The sequence below is a fragment of the Oreochromis niloticus genome, linkage group LG18 (genome assembly GCF_001858045.2).
Source record: "Oreochromis niloticus isolate F11D_XX linkage group LG18, O_niloticus_UMD_NMBU, whole genome shotgun sequence".
Classification (NCBI taxonomy): domain Eukaryota; kingdom Metazoa; phylum Chordata; class Actinopteri; order Cichliformes; family Cichlidae; genus Oreochromis; species Oreochromis niloticus.
The window spans coordinates 80,291-102,885 of record NC_031982.2 but is presented as its reverse complement, the minus strand read 5'-3'; the positions used below and the strand labels follow the sequence as shown (position 1 = coordinate 102,885).

The 22,595-nt window shown below is 40.0% G+C and overlaps 1 protein-coding gene across 1 annotated transcript in view; it reads left to right on the top strand.

Annotated features, from left to right (window-relative positions):
• LOC100712584 (disks large-associated protein 1) overlaps positions 1-22,595 on the top strand; it is a gene marked incomplete at its 3' end in the record, with an annotated part of 114,863 nt that overhangs the window by 33,647 nt on the left and 58,621 nt on the right. Inside the window, exons 2-3 of the mRNA XM_025900418.1 lie at positions 11,279-11,367; positions 11,759-12,368. The remainder of the gene's footprint in view (positions 1-11,278; positions 11,368-11,758; positions 12,369-22,595) is intronic.

Genomic DNA, 22,595 nt, shown 5'->3' with positions numbered 1-22,595 from the left:
CCACAGGGACACACCAGCCTGAACCCCAAGCCCACCCCGGACCAACCCAGGAGCTGCGCGGCTACCAAGCTGGTAATGTATGTCAACTGGCACAGACCCTCCCCCAACCCTGCTTTATGCAGCCACCAAAAAAACACCACCCAAGTGCCACCAGAGCCCCATCCAGGTGATGACCACAGCCCCCAGGTTGAGACCCCCAAGAAACCCATCCCTAGGGAATCCCCAATACCCCCAGCCTGTACCCACCCCCACATCAACTACAATAACAAAGGCGAGACAAAAACATGACCAGCAAGCGCCCACTAGGTGATGGAGCCGATCAATGACAGTGTGAGCAGTTGTTAGACGATGTAAAACCCATCCTGAACATCTGTTGATCTGTATAGTACACTCTATGTTTGCAATCGGAAGGGATATTGATTGATCTATTTTAAAGAGTGTTCTGTATATTTTAGACAGTAATTTGGGGTTTTGAGATTAAGGAATTGCACCACACTCGATGGAGTTTGTAATTCTACTTGATTAGGTTTAAATTTATTTTTAATTATAGATTTAATTTGTTGATACTCTAAAAATCGATTCTTGTTAATACCATACTGTACAGCTAGTCTGTCAAACGGAATAAAGTCTGTTCCTTTGAATACATGTTCCAAGTATTTAATTCCTTTACAACTCCAATCTGCGAAGTTAATCATATTATTATTCTGTAGTATGTCAGGATTGTTCCAATTGGGTGTGAAGACTCTGTCATTTTTAGAAAATCCCAACATGCTGTCAGAGAGTAGCTGATGTTGATGCTTTTGAAGCATACATGTCATTTAATGTTTGAGCTGATGAATGGTAGGTCCGAAATCTCTATATTACTGCATAGTGCCTGACCTCTGTCTATCCAGGGCTCATCTAAGAGGGTGTTTTAACCACCCTGAGATGAATTGTAGCCTGTTGGCTAAGAAGTAGTGTTGAAAGTTATGCAGATCTAGTCCTCCTTTTTCCTCAGTCCTTTGTAGCATTTTCAAGCTAATACATGGGGGTTTATCTTTCCAAAGGAATAAAGAAATAGACAGTTCCAGAAATCTAAACCAGCCTGGTGATGGTTAACTTGGGATCATTGAAAATAAATAACTGATTCTTGGCAAGGCCATCATTTTTATTTAAGCTAGTGCTGAGTATCGATTTTGATTTCTATAATCGATTCGATTCTGATTCAGTTTTAACTCACACAGTCAGAAATATTATAATTCTGATCATTTATCAGTACTTATCCATATTTTTATATCCATGTATAAAAACAAAGCCGACACTTCTGAGACTTTATCAGAAGTGTGGGCATCACACCAGATGCCTTTGTGTCAAAGTAACTGAGGATAAAACACAGAAAAACATGAAGGAGTAATGAAACCTGCAGCTTCAGAATCCGTGAGATGTCTGCATGTCTGCATACGTGCTGTCGGGTGAACGAACCGGCTCTGTGTTTTCATCTTTTTTGTGGAATTCGTTTACCTGCTCTTTAATCATTTACTGTTTTAGCTCTTTGGTGGTTGTTGAAATAGTTTTGTGAACTTTAACCTGAGATGCTGGCGTTTCTGGCAAAACAAATTCATATTTAAAAATCGATTCAGGATTTGATGAATCAGTATCACATTATTCAAACTAAAATTGGTTTGAATTGGGAAATCGATTTTTTAAAACCTACCCCTAGTTGAAGCGACCCTTCCAATGAGTGATATGGGTAGAGATTTCCATCTAGCCAGATCCTCTTCTGCTTTCTTTAAAAGTGGGATGTGGTTTAATCTGCAAGCTTACGAGAGACATTAACACCTAAATATTTGATATTTCAGGATTGCAGTGGGGTAGAAGAAGAATTATGGAAAGGAGCAATTAATTGTAATAACTGTAGATTTCAACCAGTTTATCGAATAATGTGAAAGAGTTTATTAATGTAATTACCTCAGAGAGTGTGGTTTGTGAGTGCTGGAGAAAAATCATTTGCATAAAGACAGATTTTATGTTCTACATTCTTGCATTTTATACCCTTAATCACTTTAGCCTGTTTAATTGCTGCTCCTGGTGGTTCAATAAAAATTGCAAACAGTGAAGGGGAGCATGGGCATCCCTGCCTCTTGCCCCTCTGGAGACAGAAGCTGGAGGATGTTTGATCATTTGTTCTAACACGTGCTTTTGGGGAATTATATAATATTTTTAACCAGTTTGTGAAAGAGCTTCCAAAACCAAATTTGTGGAAAGTTGTAAATAAAAATTTCCAGTTAACTCTGTCAAACGCTTTTTCAGCATCTAGAGAAAATAGTGTGGTTTCAATGTTTTTACTACATGAATAGTCTATTAAATTAAGTAATCTACATGTATTTGTTGATGACTGATTGCCTTTTATGAAACCGGTTTGGTCAGGATGTATTATGAGGGGGGGTTTTAAGTTCATCTGTGGCTGCGATAGGTCTATGAGTCTCTTGTAATAAAACAAACATCTGCGTGTAGTTTTTTAAACTGGTTGAATATATTTAACCTCTCACATTCCATGTGGCAAACCTTAGCATGCCCATAGCTGTGTGTGTGTAGCTAATGTTGCACGCTGCGTGCACAAACGAGTGAGGAAAAAGGAAATACATCACTCTAGGGCTGTTCGATATAACGATATATATCGGATGACGATATAAAAACGTCTATCGTTTCATTTTACGCTATCGTTTGTTTCGTGGTGTCGCAAAATAAACTGTTTACGGCAATATTTTTTCACCGTTTTGATGGTCACTGTAGTGGCTATATTAATTTCTTAAAGTTCTCTCTTTCTCTTATATTTAATATAACCACACTACTGACGGACAAGCGCCTGTTTTTATGCGTTGCGGTTAGCAACAACGAGTGTAAAACCACCTGTGTCCGCTTGTTTATGTTCCACATAAACCTTTCACAATAAAGCTCAAGATCCTGTTGAGACTTTTCAAAATAAACTGAATCACGTGAAAGAGCAGATTATTTACTGGATGAGAAGTAAAAAAGAGCCGTCAGGTGCTAAAAAATAAACCTTAAACGTTAGAGCAGGCTTTTCCCCGCAGCACGCTGTGTAATAAATACTCACAAAGAAAACGGCGGCCGTTACAACCTATGTCTAAAAATGTGTCGTTTCATGCATCTGTTAAAACACTCGACTCCAGCTACATGACACGCAGCTGGAAACACTTCCCGCAAGTCGAGCTGCCCGAGATTCACAGAATTTACAGAAAATGTCAAATTTTTGTGATTTATATCGTTATCGGACGATAGAATTCTTATATCAGGATATGAGATTTTGGTCATATCGCACAGCCCTACATCACTCATCTGTAAAAAGAAAGAAAAAAAATGAGAGGCTCTATAAGTCTGATTATGTGTGTGTATATTAATTTATATAAGCGAGCATGTACGCGCTTGTGCGTGTGTGTTCTATATGTCTTTGTGCACTGGGAGGCCGCAATAGATGCGCTGACTCTGAGTGTGTGTCTGATTGTGTCGTGCAGATGTGTAAAAATGGTTTGTTGTTCATGACCGCGTAGGGAAACAGGTGATCGATGCAGTGAAAGAAAGTGGAAGGAAGAAAACCGAGGACTTACAGCACACCTACAGCATTCTCTGTCTCTTACCTTTTCGTCTTGTTTAGCGTTGGTACTAGAGAGTTTTTTTAGCTAATATGCAGAACTGTGAAATCTCCCTGGAAACAGACTTTGATTATTTCACGTGAACTGTGCTTCAGACACAGTGTTTCCTAGGAAGGAGTCTTTCCTTTCATCCCACCATGTAGCTGCAGTCTTAATACCATTAATACACATTTGATATTCCACGTGCTTCGTGTGTTTCCTTCTTTAAGATTTTTCCCAGTTTTCGTGTTGTTCCAGTTGCCCGTGAGTTTAATCTACAAAAAGTGTGTGAAAGTCAGTTCAGTTTCCAGAATCATCTGACACACTCCAGAAGCACTATCAGACTACAGAGCTCTACACAATAGTGAATTCCTTTGAAAACCACAGACCTTATAGGGCCTTTCAAGTAATAACCAGCAGCCAGGTGGCATGGCAACAACTACACCCTCAACAACAAGAGGGTGGCTGTCATCACTAGAGCTGTGGTTTTGTTGTGTGTGGTATTATTAAAGAAGTATAGATGTAAGAGTTTGTTGTGGGTGGGTGGCTGTAGCTCAGGAGGTAGAGCTGGTCATCTACTAATTGGAAGGTTTGTGATTTGATTCCTGGTTGCTCGAGTCTTTATGCAGAGTGGACTGGTTCTTATATAACACTTTTCTACTCTAACTGAGCACTCAAAGCGCTTTAAACAACTTGACACAGGCTTCACACACATTCATACTCTGATGGATACTTCGGACAGCAACTTGGGGTTAGTATCTTTCCCAAGAATATTTGACATGCAGACTGGAGCTGAAGGGGATCGGTTACTAGGTGGCCTGCTCTACCACCTGAGCGACAGCCATCCCTTGTAAATGTAAGTGCTTAAAAGGAGATGAAAGCAGATGAAGGTGATAGTAGTAAGAGAACAGAATTTAGTGTGTCTCTTTGAAACTTTGCATGGTTGGTTTAAAGCATGACCCTACTGAAAATTGTGAGATGAGCGACACGAGACCAAACAATGCAGAAGAGCTTAAGGCCGCTATTGAAGCATCATGTATCTTATTGATATCTTATTCCAGTGTTTTTTTGTCTTGTCTTTTTCTAATTTTTCTATGTAACTTTGCACTGTCCACTGCTGTAACAAATCAAATTTCCCACGTCTTATCTTATCTTATCTTATCTTATCTTATCTTATGGTCTTCTGTAACACCTCAGCAGTGCCACAGGCTGATAGCACAGAGGGCACAGAGTAGAGCTGTTGCTCCTCCACATTGAATGGAAGCAGCTAAGGCAGGCTGGGTAGCGTGTTCTGACCAGGCATGTTTTACTGGGAGGAAGCTTGACATTTTCCCTGATAAGCTGGAATGAGAGTGAGGTCTGGGCTTCTCTGCTTAGGCTGCTGCCCCCGTAATCCAACTTCAGCTAGGCAGAAGAAAATGGATGATGAGTTATCATTTTTAAATTTTAGATTTTAACTTCTTTTGAAGTGCTTGTTATGAATTTTCAAACAGCATGCATCCTTAATAATGCACAGCACAATCCACTATTATTTTCGTTTGCAGTTTATTCATTTTTCAGATGTTAATTTGTCATATTGTGAACATCTTTTGCAGTAACATATTTGCATATCCAATTTTTACATTGGTTTATTTTAAGTGTTTTTCGTCTTTGTTGTCTAATGAAGATAATGCACAATGCGAGGTGCAGCACAGTTAAGCATAATGATTCATTATTGAAGAATCCGAGTTTTTGACATTAAACAGCTCTCAATTTACATTGATATCTTAGTGTTTCTTAGTTTTAGACTAGTTGGTTAGTTATTTTTTTCCTTGTTTAGTCGACTAAGAAATTAGTCACAAGGAATATCCCTAATTCAAATCACTGCAGTGCAATTCCTTTAATACCAATGGTGTGTTCTGTTGGGATTTATCTCCACGTAAGGAGATGCCCAGAAAGTTGCAGAAGAACAAACGTGAGCCGAAGTGCTGGTTTTCAGCCAAATAAGGAGAACTGTGGCTTTCCTCCAACTTTTGACAAGTCACCTTAGTATCCTGTTTATCACACATAATAAAAAGCATTACTGTCTGGGTGTGGTGCTATTCGTTTGTTTGAGTTTCCTAAGCGAGGCTGAGAGACACGACAGCCGTTTTGTAAACTTGAACCTTCAGCTGCTTAATAATTTCAAGAAAATGCACTTTGAGCATATTTGTCTTTTCTCTGTCAAAAGTGAACCTAACATTTCTTATTTCTGAAATTAAATACTATGTTCAACAGTATCGAATACTGCACTGAGGACAGAACAAGCACAGAGATGAGTGTCAGAGGCCATAAGAAGATCTTTCATAACCTTCACTAGTGCTGTTTCAGTGATTCACTTTAAACCCTGACTGAAACTCTTTAAATAAAGAATGTCATTGCAAATAATCAGCTAACTGTTTGACGACTACTCTTTCAAGAATCCTTTAGATAAAAGGAATGTTAGAACTCATTGTATATTAGTCAAGATTGTTCATGTACCACTGCCTTAAAAGCCTGTTAATAAAAAAAAACACTACTCCTCAGCGTCTTAGTAGATCTGCGTGTGGTGCAAATTTGAAAATCCTTCTTACTTCTTGACTTATTGCATTCACAAGATTTTCAGAAAACTTGACCTCTTACTTTGACCTTGAAGTTCGATGCCACTGAAATTAAGAGTTGCCTGAAATTTTTAGTAGATGCACCTATGGTTTGAATTTTAAAATTTTCGTTCGAGTTATCCCATTTTCTGTAGAAGAAAAGAAACTCAAGCTCGATCTGAGAGAAAGAGTGTATTTATTTATTTTATTTAACCTTTATTTATACAGGTAGTCCCATTGAGACCCAATATCTCATTTACAAGTCAGACCTGTTCCAGACAAACATGTTAAAATTACAACATTAAAAAACCCCAGTAAAACTGCTAAATATGTCTGTTGTACACAGTCATACTACACAGTAGGCTAAACACAGCTCTGACTCTTTGTCAGGCTGACTACAGCGCTGAAGAGAAACCTGGAGTTTCTTGTTCCTGATCACTGATGGGTAGTAAGAAGGCCCAGCTCTATGGAGGGATTGTTTTTTAAACTAGGTTTTTCTAGAGTTGTCAGAGCTCTCATTTCAATTGGACTTTTGATTTTTTAAAAGGATTGCATTATCATTTAAACTTGTGTTTAAGTTATTTTCAGTGTGTTTTTGCTGAACAGGTGTTCTATATGAAGTATGCAATCAATTTTTTTATGATAATGTGCAGCTATGTGCTATACAAATGCCTATAGATAAATGAAACTGCTTTGAAATTAATTAGTGCGTGCAGAAAACACACACACACACAAAAAAACAGTTACATATATCTCTATATTTCCAGAAATCTCACACTGATACTCATCGGGAAGGCCAAACAGTTATGCAGGCAATGAAAAACAGGAAGTGTGATGATGATTGCCAGTAGGCGTTTGCTGGTTATTATATGGTGGTCATTTATGTTTATCATAACTTGCACTGTAGGTTGTATTTGTACATACAATACAACCAGGCAGGTTTTATATATAAATAAGTTGTGCATGATGTATCTTGTTTGCAGTTAGCTGATTGAAGAGTAGTAGCACTTTGATATTTTCATCTCACAACATGTAGCATTTAGCACATATAGGCTAAACAGGACTTCCATTCAAACTCTTGGTTCAGCAAGCGCCATGTTTTGAGGAGCCTGTTTCTAGGCAACATCTTAATCAAGTTTCCACCAGAGGGAAAAAAAAAAGCTTAATAGGCCCTCAGGGTGCGATTTTCTATCATCAGCTGTGAGACAAATCTGAGCTGTTAACAAATTAATCAGTCAAACAGAGGAAAAAGACATTTCTTATTTGTAGACAATTAGGCAACTGCTGCTCATGTGTGTTATAAGCACACAAGCAGCTACTTTTAAGGCTGATGTCTAATGGAGAAAAACCCAAAGACAAACTGCCTTGTGAAAAATTGTGATTAATTAGAATTTATGCTTTCGAAGTCTTTACTGCCTCAGTGTCATGTGTAATGAGAAATACACTCATGGAGCGGATCACACAGACACACACGAATCACAGTGAAAAAGTTTATTGTCATAGATCTATTTACACAAATCCAACCAAAGGAGCAAGCAGACGGAGATACTTGGGCAATCTAGGGAGACAGGGAGACGAGGGTCAGTGAACTGCTGATGCGTAAAGGGAACACAGTAAGTGAAACGTAAAGGGAGGATTAGTGAAACTAAGAGCTTACTTGTTACATGGGTGGGAGTTTGGGTACAGGTGGCTGAGGCCAGACGAAGGACGAACAGGAGCTCAGGTGGGTAGGCATGAGTGCAGGTAAGTAGCGTGGAGCGAGAGTAGAACGTGGGCAAGGTTGGCTGGCGAGGAGGGAAGATGATCTTGGCACTGGTCCTTCTGGAGGAATGGTGGGATCCCAATGGGCTGGTTGGTGTACTGACAGGAAGCAGATGGAAAAAAATGTCAGTGTATACCTTATCATCATGCAAACACAAACAAAGCATGGAAGCAACTTGTTACCACTAGGGCTGAGACAACAATCAGGCAATGAGGGGCTGCCACGCCGCTCCATAAATACACCAGCCTGATGACACTGGATGATCCACAGGTGTGTCAGGGATTCTGCAAGCACCGCAGCCATGTCCAGCGGCCCACCTGTTCTAAAAAAGGAAAACAGAAAAAGAACTGAGTCCCAGCATCCCAGATCCTAACACTACACATACCTTTCCACTTTATTTAAATTCAGGGTCAGGGGTCAGCAGACTGGCAGCCGGCCCAATGGTATATCCTCCCTGTTGCCCAATGGTAGCTGGGATAGACCCTGATTTGGATAAGCGAAAGAGAATGGATGGATGGACTGTATACTTGTACTGAACTTTAGTGCTCTAAATTATAGAGAATAAAGTTCTAAATACTACGTAACCCACAGTATTTGTTATTACAGCCTCAGAATGAAAATATAAACATGCATGCGGGGTCTTGTTCTTGAGTGAGGGGCAAGGGGAGCAGGAAATGGACAGGTGGACTGGGGCTGGAGCTTCAGTCATGCTGTGGTCATTGTGGACTTCCTTTCAGCATCAAACTTAAACTCATTTTATACATCATTTTTATACTGCTGTGGTCTCATGTTTTCAAAGGGAGACATGGGAAGCAGTTATGTGTGAAAGGATGCAGAGTGATCAGTGGACATCTCCAAGATGGCGTGGGGTCTTGACGCTAAAACAAAAGTAAGCAGCTGCACAGTGGTTTTCAAGTAGAAATGTCCCCAGCTTGTCACAGGCAGTTTGCAGCACATAGCAGATAGTCCAGTTCATACAAGCACATTTGCACAAACTTCTTGTAATTTCAACAACTTCTCTCAGTCCAGGTCAGTAAAAAAAAAGATTACCTAGTCTAAAGGTCAAATGTTGAACAACATATTGCTCCAATCCAAGTTGGGTCATGGCTGGACATCCAATCTGCAGGCCTAGTTTGGACATCATATAGATGTCCAGAATTGGTCACCAACAACCAAACATAGACATGATCTGCATGTCTATCTGATATCCAATGTTTAGTGGGAATATCTTCAACATCTAATACCTTGGTCTAACAATAAATGTTTATTCTAGAAGTAGTAACAAAATGTGCTGCTGACCCGTTCCACTTCACTGTCCATTCCCTGTTGTAAAGCTTGTCTTTATTAAGACCTGAACTCATCTATTTTATACATATAATGCACACTTGTGCTTTCATTTATTACTAATTCTCAAACTGTTATGAGAACAAGTTAATAAAGTTCAAAACTTGATTTAAAATTGGCTGATAATTTATTTATGTGCACCTCTACAACATTTCCTGCATGGCTGCTATTTTTGATCTCTTACTAGAAATCCTGTCGTGTCCTCTTGAATTTGGGCCTCTACAATGGGAGTTGAACTAAGCTGAATGGAGGTGAATCTAACTTTAAATTATGTGGAAGATAGTACATTGATGAAGAGCACAGGTTGTTTCTATATTTGTTCCTCTTAATGTTCCTACTCAGACCCCTGAGGCTATCACAGCACAACTCCACTTTAATAGTCTGGCCCTTGGAAATGAATTTTCTGAGCACAATCCAATGAATGTTAGGAGAGAAAAAAATATGCATTGTCCAGGTCAGACTGCTCACCTCACACTGCTCTAAACACAACCTCTGAAAATTGACTAATCACATGGAAGATCATGGTCACACAGAGAATATAGAGACATTAAAATTCAATGATGATTCCCAACAGTTCTTAGAAGTTTTCTGTTACCTAATAATTCCTGTATTCCTATAGTCAATAATGTGCACCGTAAGTGACAGTGATTACTAAAAAAACAAAAACAAATTACTTTCATGAAATGAATACTACTGTAAACTGCTCATATTATTTGACAGAAATGTTCGGTCAGCAAATAACATTCCATTTATGCTGGAGTTCTAAAGCACTTTATACCGATGTCAGTGTCAGAAGGGTTGTCATCAGCCACCGTTGCAGATGGTGTTGAAGCCAAAGCCTTGAAGGCCTAGTGGAAATTTTGTGACTTATGCTTCAGCTGTGCTGAGAGCACTTACATCCACAATGATGATATGAGAATGTTACATCATGTAAAAACATATAACATTATTATTGTGAACAATGGAACAGTCCTATCATCAACTGAAATATTTGAAAATGCACTTTTGTAGTTCCTTGTAAAATACATTGTAACAGTTTTCATCACCTCCAAATCTGAGGCCATGGTCCTCAGCCGGAAAAGGGTGGAGTGCCCACTCCGGGTCAGGGACGAGTTCCTGCCCCAAGTGGAGGAGTTTAAGTATCTCTGGGTCTTGTTCACGAGTGACGGGAGAAGGGAGCGGGAGATCGACAGATGGGCTGGTGCTGCGGCTGCAGCGATGCGGCTGCTGTACCTGTCCGTTGTGGTAAAGGGAGAGCTGAGTGTAAAAGGGAAGCTCTCAATTTACCGGTCAATCTACGTCCCTACCCTCGCCTATGGCCACGAGCTGTGGGTAGTAACCTAAAGGACAAGTTCGCGGATACAAGCAGCAGAAATGGGCTTCCTCCAAAGGGTGGCTGGCCTCTCCCTTAGAGATAGGGTGAGAAGTTCAGCCATCTGGGAGGGGCTCAGAGTAGAGCCGCTGCTCCTCCACATTGAAAGGAGCCAGTTGAGGTGGTTCGGGCATCTGAAAAGGATGCCTCCTGGGTGAGGTGTTCCAGCATTTCCCACCGGGAGAAGGCCCCGGGGTAGACCCAGGACACACTGGACAGATTATATCTCTCGGCCTTCCCCCAGACAAGCTGGAGGAGGTGGCTGGGGAGGGGGAGGCCTGGGATTTTCTGGTTAGACTGCTGCCCCCGCAACCTCACCCCAGATAAGTGGAAGAAGATGAATGGATGGAAAATATTGAATATTGAATAAACAATTTTGTTGTTTCAAAAGGGCACATACACTCTGTATAGGTACATACAAAGCTGAAAGTGACTCACTGGACTTCTGAGGATTTTATGTATTATATGTCTCTTAGGTATTTTTTGCACACATGTAACATGTAAGTATAGTGATGGTGTGTTTATGTTGGTGTGTTTTTGTGGTGTTTGTCTGTTGTTGTTTCCATCGTCCTAGGCAACTGGAGTTAATGTGAGACCACTTATACTGAGATGTTAGTCCCTTCCAATTAGCATCAACTCTACAAGGATGGGGATTTAAAGGAGGTGAGTAGGCATGAACCAAAACTCAATGTCTAATACTAACTATTAATAACATTTAATTCTACACAATGACAGTATATGGAAGATCTAACAGTGAAGCCAAAACGTCTCTATCACCCTCTGGGACCGGTGTCAAAATAAGACCAAAAAGTTCTAATCAGATCAAATTTCCTGAAAGATGCATTCTGCCATTATTAGTAGTTCTCATCTTGCTAATTTGGGTTCAAGGGGTCTAAGTTCTCATCAGTTAAATTTTAATTATCAACTGTAAAATTGGGATGCAACGTCATCATGACAGCTTTGATTGTCAGCTGCAGTCACGACAAGCTTGCGCATCTCTGGTCCAGGACTGCAGCTAGAACCATAACCACAGCTATCTGTTTCAAACTGACAGTGTTAGGTGTTCTACAATAAACGGGACTAACTGACAGAAGAACCTAAGGCATCGTGATTTTATTTTGGTAAGTTAAATTTGTGTTTTGAGCTAATCAATAAATTCATGTCTTTAGCGTCAGCAAGGGAAAACAACAGTGTTTGGTAGCTTTGTACATGAATGAATTTACCCTGACTAGAGAAATCACTTTGTTGAGCTGAGAATGCTAATTAAAAGTCAGTGCTCTAGTTCAGACATTAGCTCTGCTGCTCTGACTGCAGCAGGCAGCTGCTCAGTCACTACCTAATGCTATTGTTATTGTACTTTTATTATGAATATTATACTGTAAGAGCAATAGGCTGGACACTTATGCAGAGATCATAAGACTAATAAGTGACGAGTAACACTATTCTTTATAAAAGTACATAATAGAACATAATATTTATATTCTGAGACCAAGTCATGATATTTGATGTGTTAGGTTAAAATTGTTTAATGTTTTGATTGAAGAACAGTATGTTTTTCTCTTTTTTCCTGCAGGTGACCACGATTCAGAATCAGGACAAGAAACCTGTTCCTGGTTCATGTCATCTTAGCAACTTTGCTATTAAAAAGCACCAATTGCTCCAAGGTAAAACATTATACTATATAAGTTTTTTCTTCACTTAACAAACAGGCCACATGTTAGCTATAGACTGGAAAAAGTTAAGAAAACTTGCAAACCTGAATTCTGTCAGCTTTGAGGAGTAAACATTTGACAGTTTGTAATGACTCTTTTCTCTTTGTGATCACAGGAGCTGATTCAAATTCAGACTTCAGCATCAGCTAGTGACAGCATCATCTTATATGTCCACTCTTTATGCTGAATACACTTATTTGTTTTAATACTGGAGTAAATTTGCAATAACTCCAGTTGATAAAGTACAGAGGCTAAACTACCATATGATGTACAGTCAGCAAAACCTGCAGCTGTTCTGTTAAGAAAGACAAAAAAATCTAATGAATTTTCTAATTATGTAATTGGTTTCATTATACATATATGTGTATGTATATATACAGGGGTGCACATAAGTGGTCCGCAGGTGCGCATTCGCTGTCAAAATAAAAGACGCACACCAGATAAGAAGTTGCAGCGTGCGTTTGCGTACATATAAAAGGCGCTGTTTTTGTCCGCTAGAGTGGGATTTTCACGGCATATTCTGCACCACATCTCTGTGTGTTCATCATTTGTTTGAAGCCAGCTCACCTCCTGCAACCACTTTTCCGAGAATACGCGCTTCTTTTGCGGTTCAGACTCCTTCTGACATTTCTTTGGAGGTGGAGGAACACCAAAGTAATTGCTTAAAGGAGCTTCTTCAACATCTTTAAGAGTTCTAAACAAATGTCTGTCCTCCTCCAGAAAATCTTATGTACGCAAACGCACGTTGGAACTTCTTATCTGGTGCGTGGTACGTGTCTTTTATTTTGACAGCGAATGCGCACCTGCGGACCACTTATGTGCACCCCTGTATATATATATACATATATATATATATATATATATTATTCCCCACTCGCCCCTACAAGCGGTCTATCCTTCAAGCTCGGGTCCTCTACCAGAGGCCTGGGAGCTTGACGGTCCTGCGCAGTATCTTAGCTGTTCCCAGGACTGCGCTCTTCTGGACAGAGATCTCCGATGTTGTTCCCGGGATCTGCTGGAGCCACTCGCCTAGTTTGGGAGTCACCGCACCTAGTGCTCCGATTACCACGGGGACCACCGTTACCTTCACCCTCCACATCCTCTCGAGCTCTTCTCTGAGCCCTTGGTATTTCTCCAGCTTCTCGTGTTCCTTCTTCCTGATGTTGCTGTCATTGGGAACCGCTACATCGATCACTATGGTCGTCTTCTTCTGCTTGTCTACCACCACTATGTCCGGTTGGTTAGCCACCACCATTTTGTCCGTCTGCATCTGGAAGTCCCACAGGATCTTAGCTCGGTCATTCTCCACCACCCTTGGGGGCGTCTCCCATTTTGACCTCGGGACTTCAAGGCCGTATTCAGCACAGATGTTTCTGTATACTATGCCGGCCACTTGGTTATGACGTTCCATATATGTCCTGCCTGCTAGCATCTTGCACCCTGCTGTTATGTGCTGGATTGTTTCAGGGGCATCTTTACACAGCCTGCACCTGGGGTCTTACCTGGTGTGATAGACAGCAAAGAACAGCAAACAAAATATTTTATAAAATATAATTTGCTCTTTTCTTTTAACAACAGGACCCAGATTTCATATTATTATTGACAGCTCAGTGATTCTTGAGGTAAGGGACAAAACATGTCCGCCAGATAAAACCCAATTTTGGGGTTAAAAATATGAATACAAGTGTTAACCCAACTGACTAAAAGACAAACCAAGGCAATGTTTATACAACAACATTATGATTTTGCATTTTTATACATATATATTTATTTTAAATGGTACAATACATTACCAGTACCTTAAAAATCCATTGTCCAGAAGCAGGTGTGATAATATTAAAATACAGAAAAAAAAAGAAAAGTAATGTAAAATCATCAAACATCAGCCAAACATCATGGCTCTCGTCACTAAGTATTTAAGTCAATACCTTATATAATATCAAAATATGCAATTGAAAATTTATTTGTACATATTTTTTAACTGATTAAAATTGTGTCCAGAGTTTTTGTCAACACCATCAGATTTTTTTAAAGTACAAAAAAATCAGGAATTATTGTGGGTAGCTTACACTCTGAGGACCCCTTTTCCACTTCCTGTTTGATACACATGCCATGAGGTCGCTGCTGTGATATGTTTTTTAATTTTTATTCATTTATGGCATACCTTTCTGATAAAACTGTGTCACAACCATAGTGCGTCAACACCACAGTCGATGTAATGCAAGGTTTAATTGGTTTTTTTGTAAAAAGAGCTTAATGTAGGTAAGATTGTAGAGGCCATAAGCATCTGATGAAAAACAAGATGGCGTCTGTCAGAAAAACATGTGTTATGAGAGAAAGTAGGGTATTTTGTCAACACCATCAGGATTTTTGTCTGACGGTGTTGACCCTTTTTCTAATGGTGTTGACAAATGCCACAAAAGTCTGCTATTCATCAATTATATTAAGTTATTTTTATTAATATTTCAGTCATTTTACTTCCTTTGTATTTTACTGATATTTCTGCTTTACAGATGTGTTGAATATTTGCCTTATCTTGAATCTCATTGTTTATGTACGTTCACTCAGTGATGCAGTGGGCAGCTACAAATCCAGGATAGCCGCTGTTCGTTGGATTTGAACGCCCAACCTTCCGATTGTGTGGCATCTACTGAGCTATCTCTGCCCCGAGAGCTGGTCTTTAAGTGATGATGTATGAATCCTGCTTCCGGGCCCAAACTACTCTGTGTTTATTAAGCCTGTTGTGCTGTTAAAATGTTTTAATGGTTTTTATCTTGTTCTCTTTTTCTGAACAAGCCCCTAAAAACAGTCAGTGATCCCTGTTGGCCTAACCATCAGAAACCCTTGCATTAACTTTTATCAAGTGGAAAAAAAGTTAGCGTTCATCCTCCAGCTTCACTGTGTTTATGTTATGCTAACATAGCTGTGTAGCTAGCGATCACCTAGCACATCATTATATGATGTTAGTCCAACTTCAGTAACCCTACAAACGTCACTGCTGTTTAGTTTTCTGTGTTGGAATTTAGGTGGAAACCAGCAAGCTAACTTCTATCTCAGCCACACTGGTCATTTTATTAAAGATGAAAGAATTTAGACAGTTAGTAACTCTCAGCGATGCCGCAGAGTTCCTTTGACTTTGGGCTCTGCAGCAGAGTTTGGACCTGGAAACGGCTAATGACATCAGACTTAAAGACCGGATAGCATCTCTATTGCCTAATACATAATTGTGTTGTGAATATTCATCCTTAATCTGTATAAATGCATATGGTTCAGAAAAATTATAGTAATTACAAAATGGCACATTTCAGGCTAGAATGGCAAAGGGGAAGCTGTCAGCAGAGGAACGAAAGAGAAGGAGGAAAAAAATTAACAGCCAGCCCGAGTTGAAGAAAGAGTTTCTCATAAAGGAAAGGGAAAGATGGAGAAACAGAGTGAAAGAGGGAAAAATAAAGAACATCAGTGATCTGAAAGAAAGAGAAAAAAGGCAGAAGAGAAGGTTTTGGAAACAAGCACAGAGAAACATGAGGAGAGAAAGCACAGCAGGATCACGCAACCACAGAGAACTTTAGGAATCAAGGAGGAGCAGGCAGCTACTTGCTGGTGAACTATTAAGATGTAGAACTTGACATGAGCAAAAACAGAATTGTTATGATGTGTCTTTGTAATATTACATAAGTTGTTAAGGTTTGATGGTCATTTTGAAAGAAATAATATCTTGTTTTCTACTAGTGTGTCACCACCGTCAGCACCTTGTCAACTCCATAATATGGAGTTTTTGTTTATATTTCTCTTTTGGAGAACCATATATTTTCCTCTCTCATGATCTTCCAATAAAAATACGTAATTTTCTCAATAAATGTGTAATTTGCACGCTGCTAAATATGATTGTTTCTTATAGAGATTAAATACAAGCTTCTGAAAATATGTATGACTGTAACTCTAATAATAAAAAGCCAAAACCATCTTACTTTTAAACGTGGTATAATTAGTTTGAAAACATATGTGCATAAACAGTAGAACAGAGAAGCTGCTAATAGTCAAAATAGCTGAAACAACTTAATTTAAAATATATATCTTTGCATTTCTTTGTGTCTGACGGTGTTGACAAAAACCTTGCACTTCTCCAGCAAAAACATAAATTATTAAAAAATGTTACACCTGGGAGATTGTACCAAAACATGGTGAGACAGCCAAAACTTTGTGTAACAATTATATGTAAATATGTTTTTGAAAAATCAAAAAATATATTTTCGAAAATTAAAACCTGTTTTGTCCCTAATCTCAGGAATCACTGAGCTACATCCACCCTGGGGGAAAATGAGTGAGGGAGACCATCATGATAAAGCTGGGTCTGGATTACTTGGTCCAGTGATTTTTAGATACTTCCTCCCTTTCTTACATCAAAGCTGTCCTGTGTTAGATGTTTTGTTGAAAACACTGTCAAACCTAAAATGAGAATGTGGGCCCAGCTAGTGAATATGCCAGTTGTCATGACCACTGATCAACAACCACTGATCACAAACTATTGATCATTGGCCATGAGTCCCATTCACAGAGAGTTGGGGAATGGCTGCAATCACAGCATTGTAAGATGGTGACAGATGTACCCTTAGGCCCCCTCCTCCATTCAGAGATGGTGTTTCCCTTTTCATGTAAATGTCCTCCTTGACTGCGCCCTCAAACCAGCGTTCCTCCCTGTCCAGGATGTGTACATCCTCATCATTGAAAGTGTCCACTGGCCTGTAGGTGTAAATAGACTGCAGAGTCCTGGCCTGACGAGGTGGCTCTGCTGTGTTGTGTCATCTTCTTAGCCAGAACTTGTTTAGTTTCCACGATGTATAAATCCTGCCAATCCTCCTGCACTTAACAGCGTACACTATGTTACTCTGTTTGTGTTGGAGGACCTGATCCTTGGGATGGACCATTTTTTGGCACAGAGTGTTTTGGGGTTTAAAAGCCACAGAGACCCGGTGTTTAGAAAAGATGCGTCTCAGCTGCTCCGATACTCCTGACACATATGGGATCACTACAGGTTTTCGCTTAGGCAGCGGTTGTCGTTCTTATCTGGATCAGCTGGAGCTTTCTTTAGGAGCCTTCCCAGCTTTGACAAAAGTCCAGCTGGGATAACCACATTTACTCAGGGCCTTCTTGATGTGCTGTTCTTCTGCTTGCCTGGCCGCTGTGTCAGTGGGGATGGTGTTCGCTCTGTGTTCACCCTGATGACACCCAGTTTGTGCTCCAGTGGATGATGAGAGTCAAACCTTAGATACTGATCCGTATGTGTAGGTTTACGGTACACGTCAGCTTTTAGATGTCCCCCATTACTGATGGAAATCTCACAGTCTAAGAAGGCTAACCTGCCACTTTTCATATCCTCCCTGGTGAATTTGATGTGTCGGTCCACCGAGTTAATGTGATCCATGAAATGTAGTACGTCCTGAAAATTGATTTTCACCCAGGTGTCATCCACACATCTGAACCAATGGCTTGGTGGTGTTCCAGGGTAGGATAGCAAAGCCCTCTTTTCCACTTCTTCCATGTACAAATTGGCCACGATGGGTGAAACTGGGGAGCCCATGGCACACCCATGTTTCTGCCTGTAGAACTGACCCTTGTATGTGAAGTAGGTGGAATGAAGACACAGTTCCAAAAGCAAACACACTTGGTCGATGCTGAGGGTGGTCCTGTTGCTGAGGTTGGTGTCATCCTGTAATCTCTTACAGACTACCTCCAACGCTTCAGTGACTGGGATACAAGTGAAGAGCAAACCATGCACCTACCCTTGTGTGCCGGAAGGATGATAATGTAGTTGTCATTAGTTAGTGATGTGAGTGAAATTACTAAGTGTGAAATTGAACAATCACCCCGAAAAGATTCAAAGTGTAATTTTTACAGTATGAAACCACAGAAACTGTATAGGTGATGCTATATGCACACTTAATATTTTTGTTTGTTTCTTTGGTTTACATACAATCACGAAAATACTGTACAGTGTCACAACATAGAGACATTTTTCTTCCACCAACATCTTCCACATTATCAGTGAATCTTTTCAATGTATGTACATTCCTTTAGGGTGTGAATAACATGTAATCCCTGATAAACCCTTTGCACAATTAATACTTGCTCTAGTGTAAATCATAACAGTGAGTGTTAGGTGCATCTATTTAACCTTCTCTATCTAATCACCCAATCACACGGTAACAACTCAATGTATGTAGGCATGTAGACATGTTCAGGAAAACCTGCAGAAGTTCAAAGCTACATCAAAATTGAAAGTTTATGAGGAATATGACAGAAGATAGGTGTTAAAGATATGATTCATGCTTCTTTTACAGTCAGCTGGTTGTTTCCGTCCCCACCTCTTTCACACATCCCACTGCTGAGCTGTTCCTTTCTGTCTGTCTATTGTAGGTTTCATAGGCATGCACTAACCCAGGATTTAATTTCAGAGGAAAAAAGGGTAGCTTTACAGCTCTGTGCAGAAGGAAAGCAGGTAGTGAGATAAAGAGAGAAATGCAGGGAGAAACAGGTTAGGCCCACGCTCTTCTCTTCTCAACCTTGCTCTAAAGGGTGAATTGAATCATAACAGTAAGTGGGCGAAAAGAAGGAGAAAAAAAATTCTTTCCACGCAGATTCTGACGTACATCTCAAGCTGACTGGGGGTCATCTGATGATGTGATGAAGTAGGATAATGGGAGAAGAGGAAAGAGAGAAAGTGATGGAGAGGGAGTTGTTGATAGCTTCCAACAGCTCTGAGTGTCTCCCTCTCTTTCTCTCTATTGGATTTTAATGGCTCTTTTGTCTCTTTGTAAAATCTGTCCAGCTGGGGGAAATTGTTGTGACTCTCTTCCAGAAGCTGACTTAGACATACGTCATATGTCATACATATTAGACATACGTATGACATAGGAATTAACTGTTTAAAGCAAATGTCTCTACACTGAGTGTTGGCAATAAAGACTCTACTCTGGTAAAGAACTGTGGAACATATTCAGGGCACTAACAGTAGTTCTTACAGATTAAAAACCCCCCAAAACAAAAACAGAGAGTAAATGAACACTGAGTTGTTAGCTGACATTTTATTTTAGCTGTGCAAAGCAGCAACTGCACTTTCATAGTAAACCAAAAGAAGGTTGTTTTTTTGTTTGTTTTTTTATTCATAATGCTGTTATTGCTACGTGAAGGCTCTGTGTTATGTATTTTTGCCTTTTCTACCACTTAGCTACTATTGTAGCACAACTATTGTGACCAATTTTTTAAATAAAGATTGTAAATTATTTCATTTGGCCTTTAATAACACAATAATCAGCACATTATGTCAAACAAAGATGCACAGACGGATTAAACAGTGTAATATATATGGTGTTGCATTGACAATGCACAATGATTTGGTCCTCAGAACATCAACTTGGGGCAACCGGGCATACTGTTGTGATTCTGTGTACATTATTAGAGGAGGAAGAAGGCTATAGAGTGAGCATGTGTGTGAGCTCCTCACATTTCTTCTGAATACAGCAACAGGAGAAATAAACAAGAATAACGAGAGAAAACTGGTTATTTAGATCCCCACACTCAAAAAAAATAACCATTTGAATGAACATGAACAAAAATCATGGAAAGGATTTCCACGTGATTAAACTGCATTTCTGAATTTCATGCAGCTCCTACATGATATAATTACATTCACCTTAGAAACATGAAATTTTTCTGTTCCAATTACAAGTTTGACTCTTATAAATGTAAAAACCACCCAATTTATTTTTTTTTAATGCATAAGCTATACTGAGACAGTACGGTTACTTCTTTCAGGAGGTAGAACAGGTCATCTGCTAATCAGAAGGTTGGTGGTTTCATATATAGCCAGGGGTTTCAGACTTTGGATGAATTGGCATGAAGTTTTCGTCCACTTCAGTACGTCAGAAGCAACAGCATTTCTTTTACTTATTCTTACTTCCTACTACAGATATGGCTTGTGCAGGGATAAGTAACCAAACAGTGAACAGCTAGAGGTGGGACAGCAAACCTTACTGACCTTAAAAGGCCTGGCGCTGATTTGAGGTGTGGTGTATGCAAAGATGGTTTTGCTGTGAACAGACATCATGCAGTCAAAGAAGCTCTCCATGAAGTTGAAACAAGCCGTCCTTAAGCCATCTGAGAAACTGCAATACTGCTCCAATATTAGGAGTGGCAAAATCTATAGTTTGGTACATCCTGAGAAAGAAAGCAAGTGCTGTTGAACTCAGCAACGCAAAAAGACCTGAATGTCCACGGAAGACAACAGTGGTGGATGATCACAAAATAGAATAGAAGAATAAAATTGAGTAGCCCTTTATTTGTATTTTTTTAGCCAGAATTCAGTTACAATTAGTAGACAACACTCCTAGACAAAGTGGTTGTAGTAAAGCTATGATTGTAGCTCCTTTGTTTTGTTTGCAAGGGATATGGCGTTGATGATGGATGGAAGCGGGTTCTTGTTTTCACAGCTGGAAGCGATAGCCAGCTCTGCATTTTATTTTCTCTCCCTGCTCCGTCTGCGTCACTTGCTGTTCCCAACAATAATACCCATGGTGCACCCAGTAGTCTCGCAATCTTGGGTGGATACTGTCATTCCAACTCAAAGTAAAGTCCGGGTTCAGGCTGAGGCTGATGTTTTATCAGTTTCTGCCGCACTTCAGGAAGATGCAACAAAAAGGAAACAAAAACACAAAAACGTGCACGGAAAATTGGGAGCGCTGTGGTGCTGCATACGTCCGTATGCAGCGTCATCTCATCTTCATATCCATGGTGATGAGAAACTGCTTCACAACATCCAACATAGTGAACAACACTCTCCAGGAGGTAAGCATATTGATATCCAAGTCTACCATAAAAAGAAGACTGCAGGAAAGGAAATACAAAAGGTTCACAGAAAGTTAAATAAATGAAGTTTTATTCATTGTGGTAATGTACATAACTAAAATTCCTCCAGCCCATGGAGGAATACATTAGCTACATATTAAGACTTTGTCAGATATTTTCACTGCTGGTCACTGGCCACTGCATATTGCATACCTCAGCCCTGACATGGGTCATGAAGAGTTAGAAGTCCCTGGGCTTTTTGCATGAGAACCTGTATTTAGGGACAAATACAAATAAATAATAGGTCAGAGAGCCATCGGATCTCATTTTAGGGTCAGTATAGGGTGTCAGGGCCGTTGCTGCAAGCCATTTGATCCTTACAACCATTGCAAGAGCTTGGTCCGTGGCAATAAGTTGGACTTATTCCCGGTGGGTGTTGGACTCCACCAGGGATGGACGGTCACCGATTGAGTTCATGATTTTTATGGACAGAATTTCTAGGTGTAGCCAAGTAGTAGAAAGCGTCTATTTGGTCTCAGAAACTTGTCACAACTCTAAGCACCTCCAAGTTCAAGGCCATGGTCCTCAGCTGGAAAAGGGTGGAGTGCTTGCTCCTGGGTGAGGTGTTCCTGGCATGTCCCACTAGGAGGAGGCTCCTGGGGCAGACCCAGGACACACTGGAAAGATTATATCTCTTGACTTGCCTGGGAACACCTTGGTGTTCCCCTGGAAAAGCTGGAGGAGGTGGCTGGGGAGAGGGAGGCCTGGGTGTCCTTGCTTCTCTATCCAAATTTGAACTTCCCACAATTATTCAGCTATCTTCCATAATTACTAAGTTAAAGTCATGTAAACTTAATCCACTGCCGACTAATCTTGTTAAACTCTCACTCCCCTGTCTTGGCTCACTGATTGCTAATATCGTACACTCCTCTCTTATATCTGGTTCTGTTCCATCTTCTCTTAAAACTGCAATAATAACTCCAATACTGAAAAAGAATGGATCAGACCCTTCCAATCTAAATTATTTCAGGCCAATTTCAAATTTGCCTATCCTCGACAAAATTCTTGAAAAGATAGTGGCTGCACAGGTTCATAGACATCTCGTTGGAAATAACTTGTACGAACAATTTCAGTCTGTCTTCCGTTCATTTCATAGTACAGAAACAGCCCTACTAAAAATCACTAATGATCTTCTGCTTGCAGCTGACTCTGGACTCATCACCATCCTCATTCTCCTTGATCTTACAGCAGCTTTTGATACTATCTCCCACCGCATCCTTCTTCATAGATTAGCATCTATTGCCATCAATGGTACAGTACTCACCTGTTTTACGTCAT